Raw genomic sequence first — 13,828 nt, forward strand, 5'->3', positions numbered from 1 at the left:
CTCAGTTGCAAATCTGTTCAAAATATATGCTCCGAAAATAATCTACAAATGTGTAAAAATGTTGCACCAAATGATGAACTTATTCAAAGAATAAATGAATTAGTACATATACTTTTATCCTCCCTTCATTTTTATTGTCAAATTGTACCTTTATCAGATTGCTATAATTATGTTTGCAAATTCATTAGAACACCTACAGCTGATTGATTTAAAAAATCAGAATTTTACTAAATTTTCTGGTGTTCTTGTTAGTTTAATCACTGATAGTCGCTTTATATGGCAAGATAGACATGTCAATTGATTGAGTCTCATATAAAATTACAGCTACTTTTAATCTCTACGCAATCATAACATCTATTTACTCAATCAATTACGCCGACTAGGAATATTAAATAAAGAAATGCTTCAAAATCCTTGATTGTAATATAACATGTATAAGGCCAGAAAAATCGGCGAAAATCAGACTTTTTCTCAAAATACCATGAAAAAGTCGGGAATAAAAAATTTAAAAAAATTGCATTTCGCATTTGTTTTTAAATTTCTTGTGAGCTTTGAGACAAACCTTTTTTTTGGCCTAATCGTATTTAAACGTGGTCTCAATTAATGCTACAAAAATCTTTAAACAACTGAAGGTTTCAAAGTGCTTGCAGCTGTAAATCATAACATGTTCTCAATTACCTTAGAAAAAAAGTTCAATAACAAATCCCTAATTTATCAAAACATGTTCTCATCTCAATTACACCCATTGGAAATATTGAATAACAAAACCCTTCAAAATCAAAATTTATAGCTGTATTTTGTTACCTTTATACACACCTAGTTGAAGAAGGCCATCGAATGAAGGAGAACCTTTTAGAGAAATTAATCAATTTGAAATTCACAAACAAGGGTATAGTTTGAAAACTGAGAACACCCCTGGAAAAGGTGGCTTTTTTGATTGGGCTATTCCAGTACATATACCCCATATTTACTATTTTTTAATTTTAAATTTGAGTGAAAATCATTTTGTGCTCAATTGATTGAGTGGTCATATTTCATTCAGAACACAAAAGATACATTGTTCATTGGTTGTGCCAACTTTTCCAGTAAATATTTTTTTAAATTTAATTATTATAATTAAAATATAATAATTACCGTATTCCCTCAACACCATTTTTAGAACGATAATTCCCGTTAAAATCATTAGGTAAGCTTTAAACTTATGCAGAAATGACGAACTATGAACTTAAAGGAACAATGAATTCCGGTTCACTTCCGGGATTACAACCAGATTTTCGCCAATTACCGACGCCATTACCAACCATGTGTGCACCTTGGTAAGCTTACTACACAATATAGCATGGAAATATCAGCATTTTTGAAACATCTTGGTTAAAAAAGTGGTAGGGGCGTTCAATTGAAGGGGCTACTAATCGAGGAAATACGGTATTTTATTTTAGTTGACAACTTGTTACCCAAAGGTAAGTAGCTTCCAGTGGTGTTGTAGGGGGCGCGATTATTTTTTTCGTACATCATATTTGTAACGCATAAGTGAAAATCAATTGATTTCTCAGAAAACCTTTATTTTTTCAGTGAGTTTTGCTTTATTCCGTGTTTGATTATGCAAAATGGGAAAAAAAAAATCAAAATTTACAAATATGCCCGGGGGTCACTCCCATTGTGGCCTGTACACCATCCGCGATAATCAACTTTTGAAAAGCACCCTAAACAAGGATTTAACCCTTGGCTAAAACGATACCCTAAACACAGATTTTCTTCCTTGCATCAAATTTCATACCCTAAATTTCATTTCCGCGTAATTAGCAATTGCAATTTTGCTACCCTTTTTTCCAATATTTCATGTTTTTGACACCCTAAACACGTTACGCGCGTATCGTGCCTACCCACAAAAAACTACCCTTTTTACGTGTTTTCATTATCGCGGATGGTGTACAGGCCACAATGGGAGTGACTCCCCCGGGCAAATATGATGTACGAAAAAAATAATCGCTGGGGGGGGGAGCATTTTTACAAGTTTGGGGTGTCATTCTGTATTCTTGCCCAGAGCACCACAACCCCTAGCTATGCAACTGGTTGCTTTGCATGATAATATACCGAGACATCAAAATATATGATGCGATCAAGCAAAATCAGTCGGAACTTGGCAATCCTAGTTTTTGAGATATGGACCAAATAAAATGCGTAGGGGTGAAAAAATCAAAATTTACTCTTTTTCAAAAATGGAAGGGAAAAACATTCTTCTTTCACATGAAAATATTTATTTTTTGATGAAATTTGAAGGGAAAATGTGACTTTTTGACCCCCATCCAACTTCGATAAAAAATTATGAAATTATTCCAAAAGAAACTCGGATTTAGCATTTTGTTATGCTATATATCTTAAACCAAAGGTATCATTGCTAAGTTGACTATGTATTTACATGTATTTTAGGTGTGCTAAAAATTACTCAAATAAAGTACTCTTAACTTTAAACTTGATTTTCTCCATTTCTTTCTTTTTAATGTTCATTCATTCATTTCTTTCAGCTGCGAAGCAGGCTACTATAAGTTTCTCCATGTACTACAATTTGAAGTACTCTGGCTTCCTTTGGCCTTTTGGACGGCTCCGCCATACCTAATTATTGACAATTTAATTAACAAAACTTAAGAATAACTTACTAATCTAAAAATATATCTATGACATGTAATGTTATGTATGTATTATTTTGGCATGAAAATAAATATCTATCTATTCTATCTATACTGAAGGATTGAAAGAAAATGACCCAAAATTACTGTCTTTGATATACAAATATTGTACAAAAAGTTCATAATATTCTGGATATGCTTTATGCTTGCATTAACTACAAATAGTTTTTTATATTATATTTTACCAAATTGTGACATTGTGGAACTCCTATCTAATGGTTGCCATGCTATGGATAATAATTGGATATTTTCATCCCGATTTTCATACCAACAGTTTAAGGGCTGGGGTATGAACGTTTGGACAGTATTTATTGTGGGAAATTAGAGCACATCAGACATATCGAATTGCATTCTGAATACGAAGAATGTCATTCTGATATCAAATAATTTTGATTTTTGAAATTACAATTTAATACACATTTTATGGCAAATCATTAAAATTGATATTTTTGATATTTAACAGTACTTGAAGTAAACTTTATATATCTGATGATTTATACTTAATGTATGTAGGTGGGATGAAAAGCCGACAATCAATTGAAAATTTTGACCTTTCGTATTGAAGATATGGATTTTTTCCCAAAACACCAAAAAAAAATTAGGTCTTTTTGGGAAAAAATCCATATCTTCAATATGAAAGGTCAAAATTTTCAATTGACCGTCAGCTTTTCCTCCCTGCTACATACACTTTAAGAATATATCATTAGATTTATATAATTTACTTCGAGGACTGTTATATATCAAAAATTTGAAAAATATCAAATTTTTATAATTTGTCATAAAATTTGTATTATATTGTGATTTTAAAAAGATGAAAATTATTTGATATCAGAAAGACATGCTTCGTATTCAGAATGCAATTCGATAGGTCTGAGGTGCTCTCATGTTCCACAAAAAATACTGTCGAAACGCAATAAACACTCATTTTGGATCCCTTAATGAGTTATCCATAGTACATTTCTTTTTAAACAAAATAATATGCTGTAAAGGAGAAAGCTAATTATACCATTAAATCAGCAAAGAAGGTACTTATGGTCAAATTCGCCATCCGATCACTTTCTTAACTTTTCTATCTACACAAAACAAGGTGGTGTGAGAACAAACTTGTACATTGTTGTGTAACGATGACCTGTTTGAAAATAAATGCAAAGTAATGCAATAAAATTCTGTGTCATATACTTTTTTTGTGTAGATAGAAAAGTTAAGAAAGTGATCGGATGGGGAATTTGATCATAAGGCAACAAAAAAAAAAATTGTTGTATTGCCCTCAACCGTCCGGTCCTAAATCCTGAAAAATCAGGGTCGCAATTTTTTTTTTTTTTTTTTTTTGGAATGATGATTTTTACAGATTTGTTCAAAAAATCAATGTTTTTCACTTAAAATTAATATTATATTGAAAGACTAGTCTTTAATTGATGTCTAACAGGTATCCAGAAGTCAAAATTGACAAATGTCCCCTAATTGAAGAAGCATTATTTAATATTTGAGGGGATTTTTAAAATCTGAAGGTTAAAAAAAAAAAAAAATCCGACCGCCTCGACCCAACTTTCCCATTTTTCCACTTGAGGGCAACACAACAATATTTTTTTTTTGACCTAAGTGTTTTCTTGTATCCATGTTAGTTAGGCAAAAAAAAATTGTTTGTTTGCCACGTCCGACTGACCGTGTACTCTGGTCCCGACCGTGTCTTTTTTTCTTTTTTTTAAATTTGCGTTGAATGTGCTAGTGTTAGTATAAATTTAAAGAAAGAAAATGTAAAGAAAATGAACAATATAACATGCAGAACCATCTCAAGAGTTAAACCAGTAAAGTGCTGTGTGTTTTGACTTATTTACCAGTCTTCAAATTGTCAGTTTCAAGTGCAATATCTGTAAAAATAAAAATAAATCCGACCTACCGACCCAACTGTTTCATAAGCCTCTATGGACAAACAAACTTTTTTTTTTGGCCTTAGGTTAGGTACTTGTAAAGTATTAATTTGTTACCTTTGCAGGTTTAGAGGTGGGATGTTTTTCCAATTTTGTCTCCAAAAATCTGGAAAAAGTGCAGATTCTTCAGCAAATTTTCGCGTGTTCTTGTCACTGTCTTTTGCGGTACTGATATTTGATATAATTTTTTTAATGTTTTTTTTAATGTGATAAGTGACGTGAGAGGATATTGTCATTTAGAATTACAATTAACAAGGTCAGGTGCAATTTCAGTGTTTGAGTTAATTTTTTTTATCTGGGGGGGCACCCCATTTTGAAAGTTGTGGTGCAATTTCAGTGTTTGAGTTAATTTTTTTTTATCTGGGGGGGCACCCCATTTTGAAAGTTGTGGTGCAATTTCACTTGCTGCAGTGCAATTTGAAGTGCAGTCTCAGAAAAATCAAAATAAATTTACAATTTTGTAGGACACTTATGTTCAACATGGGCCTAAACATTTTGCACAGACACAGATTATCTTTCAGCTACTCCTGTATGAGCCACCCAATATCAGACGAACTCTGTGAGTATAATAATAGTAACCCATATCCATTTGATATTTGTGTGACTTTAGCCCACACTAACTTGCTCAGCAAACATAAAAATGTTCTTAAAATGTAATAAACATGATTTGGTTTTATTCAAAACTTTAATAATATTCCATAAACATTTTTGAAACTAGATAAAAAACATTTTAGCAGACAAAATATTATACAAAAATGTTTGCCAAAAATATTTTACAATAACATTTTGATGACATTTTAAAAACCTTGTTGTAGTGTTTTTTCATATAAAACATGTCAAAAATGTTTTAATGACCTTTATATAAACCGGCATTTAAATGTTAATGTTAAAACTACGTTTTGAACAAAACCAAATCATGTTTATTACATTTTAAGAATATTTTTATGTTTGCTGAGCAAGTTAGAAATTGCAATACAAATTTTTCAACATTTGCGGACTACTTGGTCTGAGTGGATTATATCATGTCGCTTAATCATATTGTCTTTAATATTGATCAATCAAATTGACTGTGTATGGGCCGCCGCATAAGGCATATATCGAGGGGTCAGAACCAAAAGGCCCAAAGTGCATTTTCAGCCAAAATGAGATTTTGGTACCAAAATAATTCGCACAACACTGGGCACCTTGTAATAAATGTATAGTCATAATGAAGCTATAGCCACAGAAACTGTTAGGCCAAGGAAAGTCGATTTTGAGTTTCCCGTCACCCGCCCTCACTTCATTTGCGGATCCTCACTTGAATTCATTATTGTGATTTTCCAAAAAATACCGATAAAAACTGGTTATATTTGCAAAAAAAAAATTATGAATATCCCTTTATTTTATGTGGAAAAATCAAAATTAAAACATGCATTTTGCTGTCAACCTTGCAGACTCTTTTTAATATACTTTTGAATCTCACTTGGGCTAAACATCCATCTTCAAGAGAGTGAGCGGCAAATAACAACACATTTTACATGCATGTTGGTCATATAATGAAAGGCAGAAAAATAATGAATAATGAAAAAGTTACCTCACTTGTTTTCAGAAATTATGTGACGGGAAACTCAAAATTGACTGTTAGGGGCCTTATCAGCAAAAATGTAAAGCCCTAAAAGTGTATCACTATGCATGAAAGCAAGTACAAGAACACCTGTATCATTAAAAGGTGTTTTTGTACTTGGCTCTGACTCCTTGATATAGTGCTTCCCAGTAAACAAAACATTTTATAGAAAATTTAAAATATTTTACAATAATATTTTGACAAAATTTTTAAAATGGTTTAAGCATTTTCATGACCTTTATAACCTGACATTTAAATGTTATTAAGATGTTTTAACCAAAACCAAAACCAAAATTTATAACATGTTTATAACACTTTAAAGTGTTTTTGTGTTTGCTTGGTTAACATCTAATGATGATTTTTATTTATTTGTATAGTTATTTCTGGAGGGGTACACTTAAACCCAGTGTGTTACCATCATTGAGCAGACATTTGCTGTAAAGGATAGGGTTTTGACACAACATCAAGGACCATGTTAAATAAATAACGGCACAATCGACCTGCATGTCACCACTTACTTACGGTAGGAATTTCAATGATATGACTATATTAAATTCTTTTTGCTGACAATTTAACCCAAAGTTAACGCACACAGACCGAATCTTCATCCCAAACATTAAGTCAGTGAAAAGGGTTCCATTGTCAAGAAGTTTCCAAGAAAGGTCAGTGCTTAGGAACAGTGTGCTTAGGGTTGGTACTTTCACATGCAGTAGGTCAGTGTTTATGTTGGAAATGCGAGGGACTGCTCGAGAATGGTAACAAAATGATGTATATTATTGCCCCTCTCCTTCCCATCCCCAGATTTATTTAAACTTATATGTGATATGAACTCCTCCATGGGGGCCAAAGGAGGCATTCTTGACAATTGAATTACAATAATTATTACCTTATACAAACATTAGGCAGGCTATCATACTGAAAATACCAAAGGTCTAGCATACTTGGTTCTAAACTTCTGAGGTTTTGTGAAGTGTATTTTCTTATGTATTTTATTGCTTTATCTCAATTTCAAATTTGCCGCCTTTGGCCCCCATGGACCAGATTGTGTCACAGATTCAGGTGAAGACTTTTCCAAATTGGGCCCTGCTACACACAATATAAAAACAATTATGACTTAAAACTTGTAATAAAATGCACAGTAAATTAAAGCAATATCCAAACTATTTAATTGCAAAATATTGCTTAGAATACACACTTTTATACCTTAGTTAAAATTATGCATATTCTCAATTTACACAAAATATATGTTTGAAATATTTACAACATACTATTGCTCAAAATATACATTTTTGTATCTTTGTTTAAGCAATTTTGTAACATTTGCTAAGGAGGACACCCTCAATTTTGTTTCAAACACAATTTTACACAATTCAGTCATGAGAATTTTCAGGCTTTTGCCTAAATTCAGACAGTTTTGATGTCCAATTTAACACATTTTTATTATTTTTTGGGGTATGAATGTTTGGACAGTATTTATTGTGGGACATTAACACATCAGACATATCGAATTGCATTCTGAATACGAAGAATGTCCTTCTGATATCAAATAATTTTGATTTTTGAAATTACAATGTAATACACATTTTATGGCAAATCATTAAAAATTGATATTTTTGATATTTAACAGTACTCAAAGTAAACTTTATACTTAAAGTGTATGTAGGTGGGATGAAAAGCAGACGATCAATTGAAAATTTTGACCTTTCGTATTCAAGATATGGATTTTTCACAAAAAAACACCAAAAAAAATTAGGTCTTTTTGGGAAAAAATCCATATCTTCAATATGAAAGGTCAACATTTTCAATTGATCGTCAGCTTTTCCTCCCAGCTACATACACTTTAAGAATATATCATTAGATTTATAAAATTTACTTCGAGGACTGTTATATATCAAATTTTTATAATTTGTCATAAAATTGTATTATATCGTGAATTTCAAAAATTATTTGATATCAGAAAGACATTCTTCGTATTCAGAATGCAATTCGATATGTCTGATGTGCTCTCATGTCCCACAAAAATACTGTCGAAACGCTCAAAACGCTCATTCCGGATCCCTTAAGGCAGAAAATCATGCGCTTTTTCAGGCAATTTTCAAAAAAGCCATTCTCATGCCTGACCAATACAGCTTATTAGGTCATCCAAAAGAGAGAACATCGAGATATCGATGGAGAGACCTTATTTGTGTGTCAGTCAGTGTGTGCGAGTTTGTCAACCATTATGTCAGACATTTGGTTCAAATTTGATTGCCTATGAACAGTTCAAATCCTTTTGCAACCATTATTTTACAAATATTGACTGCTATGAGGGGCATGGTCAAAATTATAGGGCCAAGGTGATCTCAAAACCATGACTATGGCCCGAGGCGTATGGCCCGAGGCGTAGCCGAGGGGCATAGTCATGGTTTTGAGATCACCGCGAGCCTATAATTTTAACCATGCCCCGAATAAAAACCAGTCAATATTTGTTTTATATACCAAATCTTAAGATTCTTGTCATCTGCTTAGTTAAAAGCATCAATTTTGGGAAGAGAAATTGATAGTTTTAATGCAAACGGCACAGATTACAATCTGCGATGTCCGCTGGGAACAAAGCACACATAGAACTATGCCTGGGGCAAGTTACTTTTTATGGGCATAGTCAAAACTATGCCCGCCCTTTTAACCAATCAGATGGTGGGAATCTTTAGATGAGGTATATAATATGTTTTGTTGAATCCAAGTGTGTAAAAATATTGGATGCAAAACATAATGATGATAAAATGGATGCTTTACGCCCAATATATTTATTGGTCTCGCTATGAGTTTTAAGGGAACAAACCAAAAGATCAATGATGTCCTATAAACGAAACTAGTTTCGTTTAGGGGAGGGGGTAAAAATACTCGATTACGTTTGTACAAAAACATCGGTCTGAAGAATGTGTCATTATTATTATTATGTCAAAATTTTCAACATTTCATTATTACGTTTCTGGCAGGGAGGGAGGGGGTCGGCTGAGAAACGAAACTAGTCACGTTTATAGGACGTCATCGATCTTTTGGTTTGTTCCCTAAAATATTTTAAAACTCATAGCTTGACCAATAAATATTGGCTCAATCGATCCTATTTTATATCAAACTTAGGTCATAGCTGCAGGAACCTTTAGGTATTGGTGGTCTTCCAAGGTTAAAGACTGAGTTCAAAAGTCATTTGAGGTCAACTTGTAAAATATGATTATGTTAGACTCTCCATGGTTAACAGGTGGTCTCAAATGAAGAGTTCAAATCCAATTGCAACAAAACTAGGTTATAACTGCACTGTGGGAACATCAATGTAATGGTGGTGTTGAAGGTCAAAGGTCATATGAGGTCAGTCATCCAAAAAATGCAAGTTGCAGAGGAAATTTCAGTCCAAAACTTTCAGACAACATTTTAAACATTAGTGTCACAAATTTTCAAAAAAACTCAAATTCCATAAAAATTATCCTTGGCTGTTTTTTTTTTTTTTTGGCTATTTATCCATTCACTGTCAAGCACAGAAGTACCTCCTTTTGACATGCCATGTGCCATATCTGATGACCTATTAGGTGTATGATGAAAACTTGGTTGAGGGAAAGGGGTCTATATTAATATGTTCTCTTGCTGATTAGATTTGTGGTGCAGAACATGCATACTAAAATGTAATTTGTCTAATTTATGCAGTTGCCAAAAAAGCTTGTGGACAAGATATCTCAAGACCTGTTTGGTGTATGGTCAGAAAACCTGATGGAAAGAAGCATATAGACCTGTTCTTTACCTGATTAGATTTTCAGTGCAAAATAAGCACATTTAGTAAGTAATTTCATTATTGATGCATGTAATCTCAAATACCTTAAAGCCATTAAGAGATCTGACAATCTCAACTACACTATTCCCTCTTACATTTCTTTGCACGTTACAATATTTACTTTTCTCAATTTCTCTGTGTAAACTGATCCCTACAATGAATATGGTAGAGACTGTGTTTTCATGTCAAGTGAAGCCAGTCTTATAATTCTTTTTTCTTGGGCATAGAGAACTTCAAACATACAAATAAATGATGCAACCTCAAAGATCTTTTTATAGTTGAAGTACTGACACAAGGGGTTTTGAGGATACATGACCGGGTTTTGAGGGTACGTGACCGGGTTTTGAGGGTACGTGACCGGGTTTTGAGGGTACATGACCGGGTTTTGAGGGTACATGACCGGGTTTTGAGGGTACATGACCGGGTTTTGAGGGTATGTGACCGGGTTTTGAGGGTACATGACCGGGTTTTGAGGGTACATGACCGGGTTTTGAGGGTATGTGACAGGGTTTTGAGAGTATGTGACCGGGTTTTGAGAGTATGTGACCGGGTTTTGAGGGTATGTGACAGGGTTTTGAGCTGACATGCCAGGTTTTGTGGGTGACAGGTTTTCAGGATATCACAGTTGTTTTGATGCAAGTATTTATCATATAATTGTCAATTTTAGACCTGGAAAATACCAATAGCTTGCACACTCATATGCACATAATACTCTCTAGCTATTTTAGCTACTTTTGAGGATAAGTGACAGGGGATTGAGGGTATGGGTTTGAGGCAGTGTTGTAGGTCTCAAACTAGGTCTTGGTCTTGAGAACATCTCAAGATCTCAAACCTCAAGATCTCAGTCTCGGACCTACAGATCTTGGTCTTTGTACTTGAAGGTCTCAGTATTTAGCCCAGTGGCCTCAAGAGCTGAGGAAATGTCCAGTTTTTGCCCTAGAAGGACCACTTAGCAATCCATTGTACGTATGGATGTGTAGGGATGTGTTATTTACAATTACAATTCAATGGTTCAAAATGTACAATTCTAGCAATTTGACCTGCGGGTCACCATTAGAGTTTGAAATAAAACCTTCCTTTTTAAATGCTCCTTTGTCCACAGAATCAGATGGATTTTGATGCAACTTCAGTGGATTGAAAGTTGGTGGACATAATCCTGTGGAGGAGAACATGTGAAAAATCGGAGGTTATTCCAGCTCAAAGGTAATTATCAGGTCAAATTTTCAAATTGCTCCAATTAGGCTCAGAGGAGGAGGTGGGGAACATGTTAAAAATCAAACAGAGGTCATACAAGGTCAAAGGTCATCTGGAGTCAAATTTTGAAATTGCTCTGATATGGTTCAAATTTGGTGAACCCGATGAGGAGGGAGGAATATTAAAAATCAAGCGGAGGTCAAAGGTCATGCAGGGGTGAAATTTTTTATTGCTCCTATTGGGCTCAAAGTTGGTGGACATGAACCTGATGAGGATGGAAACATCTTACAATAACAGCAGCCCATCAATATTCTGTGAATATAATTATCACAACTACCAAGAACTGTGAGCACTGAGTAGTTAACCCCCTGAGCACTACCTGCCGATCTAACATTGCCTCTGATTAGTCAATTACATGATATTTTCACTTTAATCACCAATCAGAATGGAGCTTTGCAAATAATTCACCCAATTTTTTTGCATGGTGAAATTATTCTAACAATGTTGCTGATTGGGCCAATTGATAATGAAAACTTTTTTTTGGCCAATCGGCAGGTATTTCTCATGGGGTTAAAACACTAGAGCTAGAAACATTTTAGACATGCATTATGAAGTTGTGAATTTTGAATTTGTATGTCAACATCATTGATTATAATAGAAACAATAATTTGCACATGTTCCCTGTTCTTTCCTGTGCCTCATGGATAGCATGTACAGCTATGTACCGGTACCCAATGTTTACTTGGTACAGGTGGCCGTAAGGGTCGGGACAAGTCCGGGGGGGGGGGGGGGTCACTCTCACATAAAAGTGCTACCCACCTGCGTCCGACCACTTCTGAAATGCACCCTTAATGGCGAATTTTCACATAACCAAATTGCACCCCTTAATGGCGAAACACATGCAAAATCCTACCCTAAATGGCGTAGCACATGCAAAAACCATACCCTAAATGGTGTCAACTGAGAAATATCTAATTTGTACCCTAAGTGGCGTAAACAGGAAAATGAGCTAATTTGATACCCAAGGTGTCTTTTTGATGTGCAGACCTATAGATACTAAAGCAAACATGCACAAAGGTAACAAGAATCAATCAAAAAGTGGTGATTTTGATCAAATTAGTGCAAACTCACTCAAACAATAATATTACTAACCCTAAAGGTCTAAGGATTTGGCTGAAAAAGGACCCTAAATGGCGATCCCTTCGCCAAAAGTACCCCTTTTTCAAAAAGACGTCGACGACGCTGTGTGGTGAAAAACATACCCTTTTAGACGTTTTTCTTGGACACGGATGCGTAGCAAGTCAAGTAGTGAGTGACACCCCCTCCCGGGAACAAGTAGGTCTCATTTTGGGTCATCTGTCATATCAAATGCCCCTTATATTCGGTCTCGGAAGGGCTGGTCTTGGAAGGAGCGGCCTTGGTCTCAGTCTTGGATGTGCATGTCTCAATGTCAGTCTCAGACATATGTCTCAACTACAAACTTGTTTGAGGGTTTGCGGTATTTGATGGGGTTTTGAGGGTATGTGACAGGGGTTTGATGGTACTCTACAGTGTTTTGAGGGTATGTGACAGGGGTTTCAGGGTATGTGGCAGTATTTGAGGGTAAGTGACAGGGTTTGAGGGCTGTGATGGGGTTTTGAGGGTACATGTCTCTGCTTTGAGTTTCCATATTGGGGCTTGAGAGTATGAAGCACTGTGGTCCATTGTTTAAATTATCTGTTTCACTATCAGTCTCAAAAGGATCAGTGTCCCTTTCATTTTCCATAGCAGGATTGTCAAACTCATTACCTATGCGACTAACTCTGTTCTCTTCGCTTTCTATATCTGGGTTTGATCTTAATAATGTTGTGAGGGTATGTGGCATTTTGAAGGTATGTCCCACTTTGTTGTCCCAGTATATTGATAGAATATGCCCAAGAGTGTATATAAATGGATTAATGGCAGAGTTTATGGGTAAAACAAATGCTATAATCCAAGCAAATACCTCCGCCTTGATTGTTATCCCCCGGGTTTGCACCAGGACACCGAGAACAACGATTGGCAACCAGCACAGGAGGTCAGTTAGTATGATGAGGCCCATTTTTATAGTTGTACGAATCTCCCTCCTGACTCGAATGTCACTGAGTTGTGTCCCACTATGCATCCTTAAATGTGGTGAAAATTTTACAATCACAAAGATGCGAATGTAACAGAATGCTACAATCAAGCAGCAGAGGAAATTGAGTCCTAGAAAGAGACCAATAGCATAGTGAGACAATGGGGTGCTCCCAGTTAGTTCAATTTCTGGTATATTTAATGTGCTATTATCAACACTTGTTGTGGGTTTCAAGGTATTTGAATAATACAGATAGGTCTCATGTGCTGTTGTTGCTCTATCAGGCAGGATGTTGATTCCAAGAAATTCATCATCTATGACATTCTCTTGTGATGCACTAAATCTAATTTGTAAAGATGGCTCCTCAAAAAAACTTTCTCTGATATGCTTAATAAAATCTATATCGAGGGTTATGTTTGTGTACTTAATTTTGTATTCCAGACTTCTAACAAGTGGAAGTCCTATACAAACTTCAGAAAAGCCATAATCTGTGTCATTCAAAGCAGTAGGCATGAT

This window comes from Amphiura filiformis, chromosome 18, assembly GCF_039555335.1.
Source record: "Amphiura filiformis chromosome 18, Afil_fr2py, whole genome shotgun sequence".
Classification (NCBI taxonomy): Eukaryota; Metazoa; Echinodermata; class Ophiuroidea; order Amphilepidida; family Amphiuridae; genus Amphiura; species Amphiura filiformis.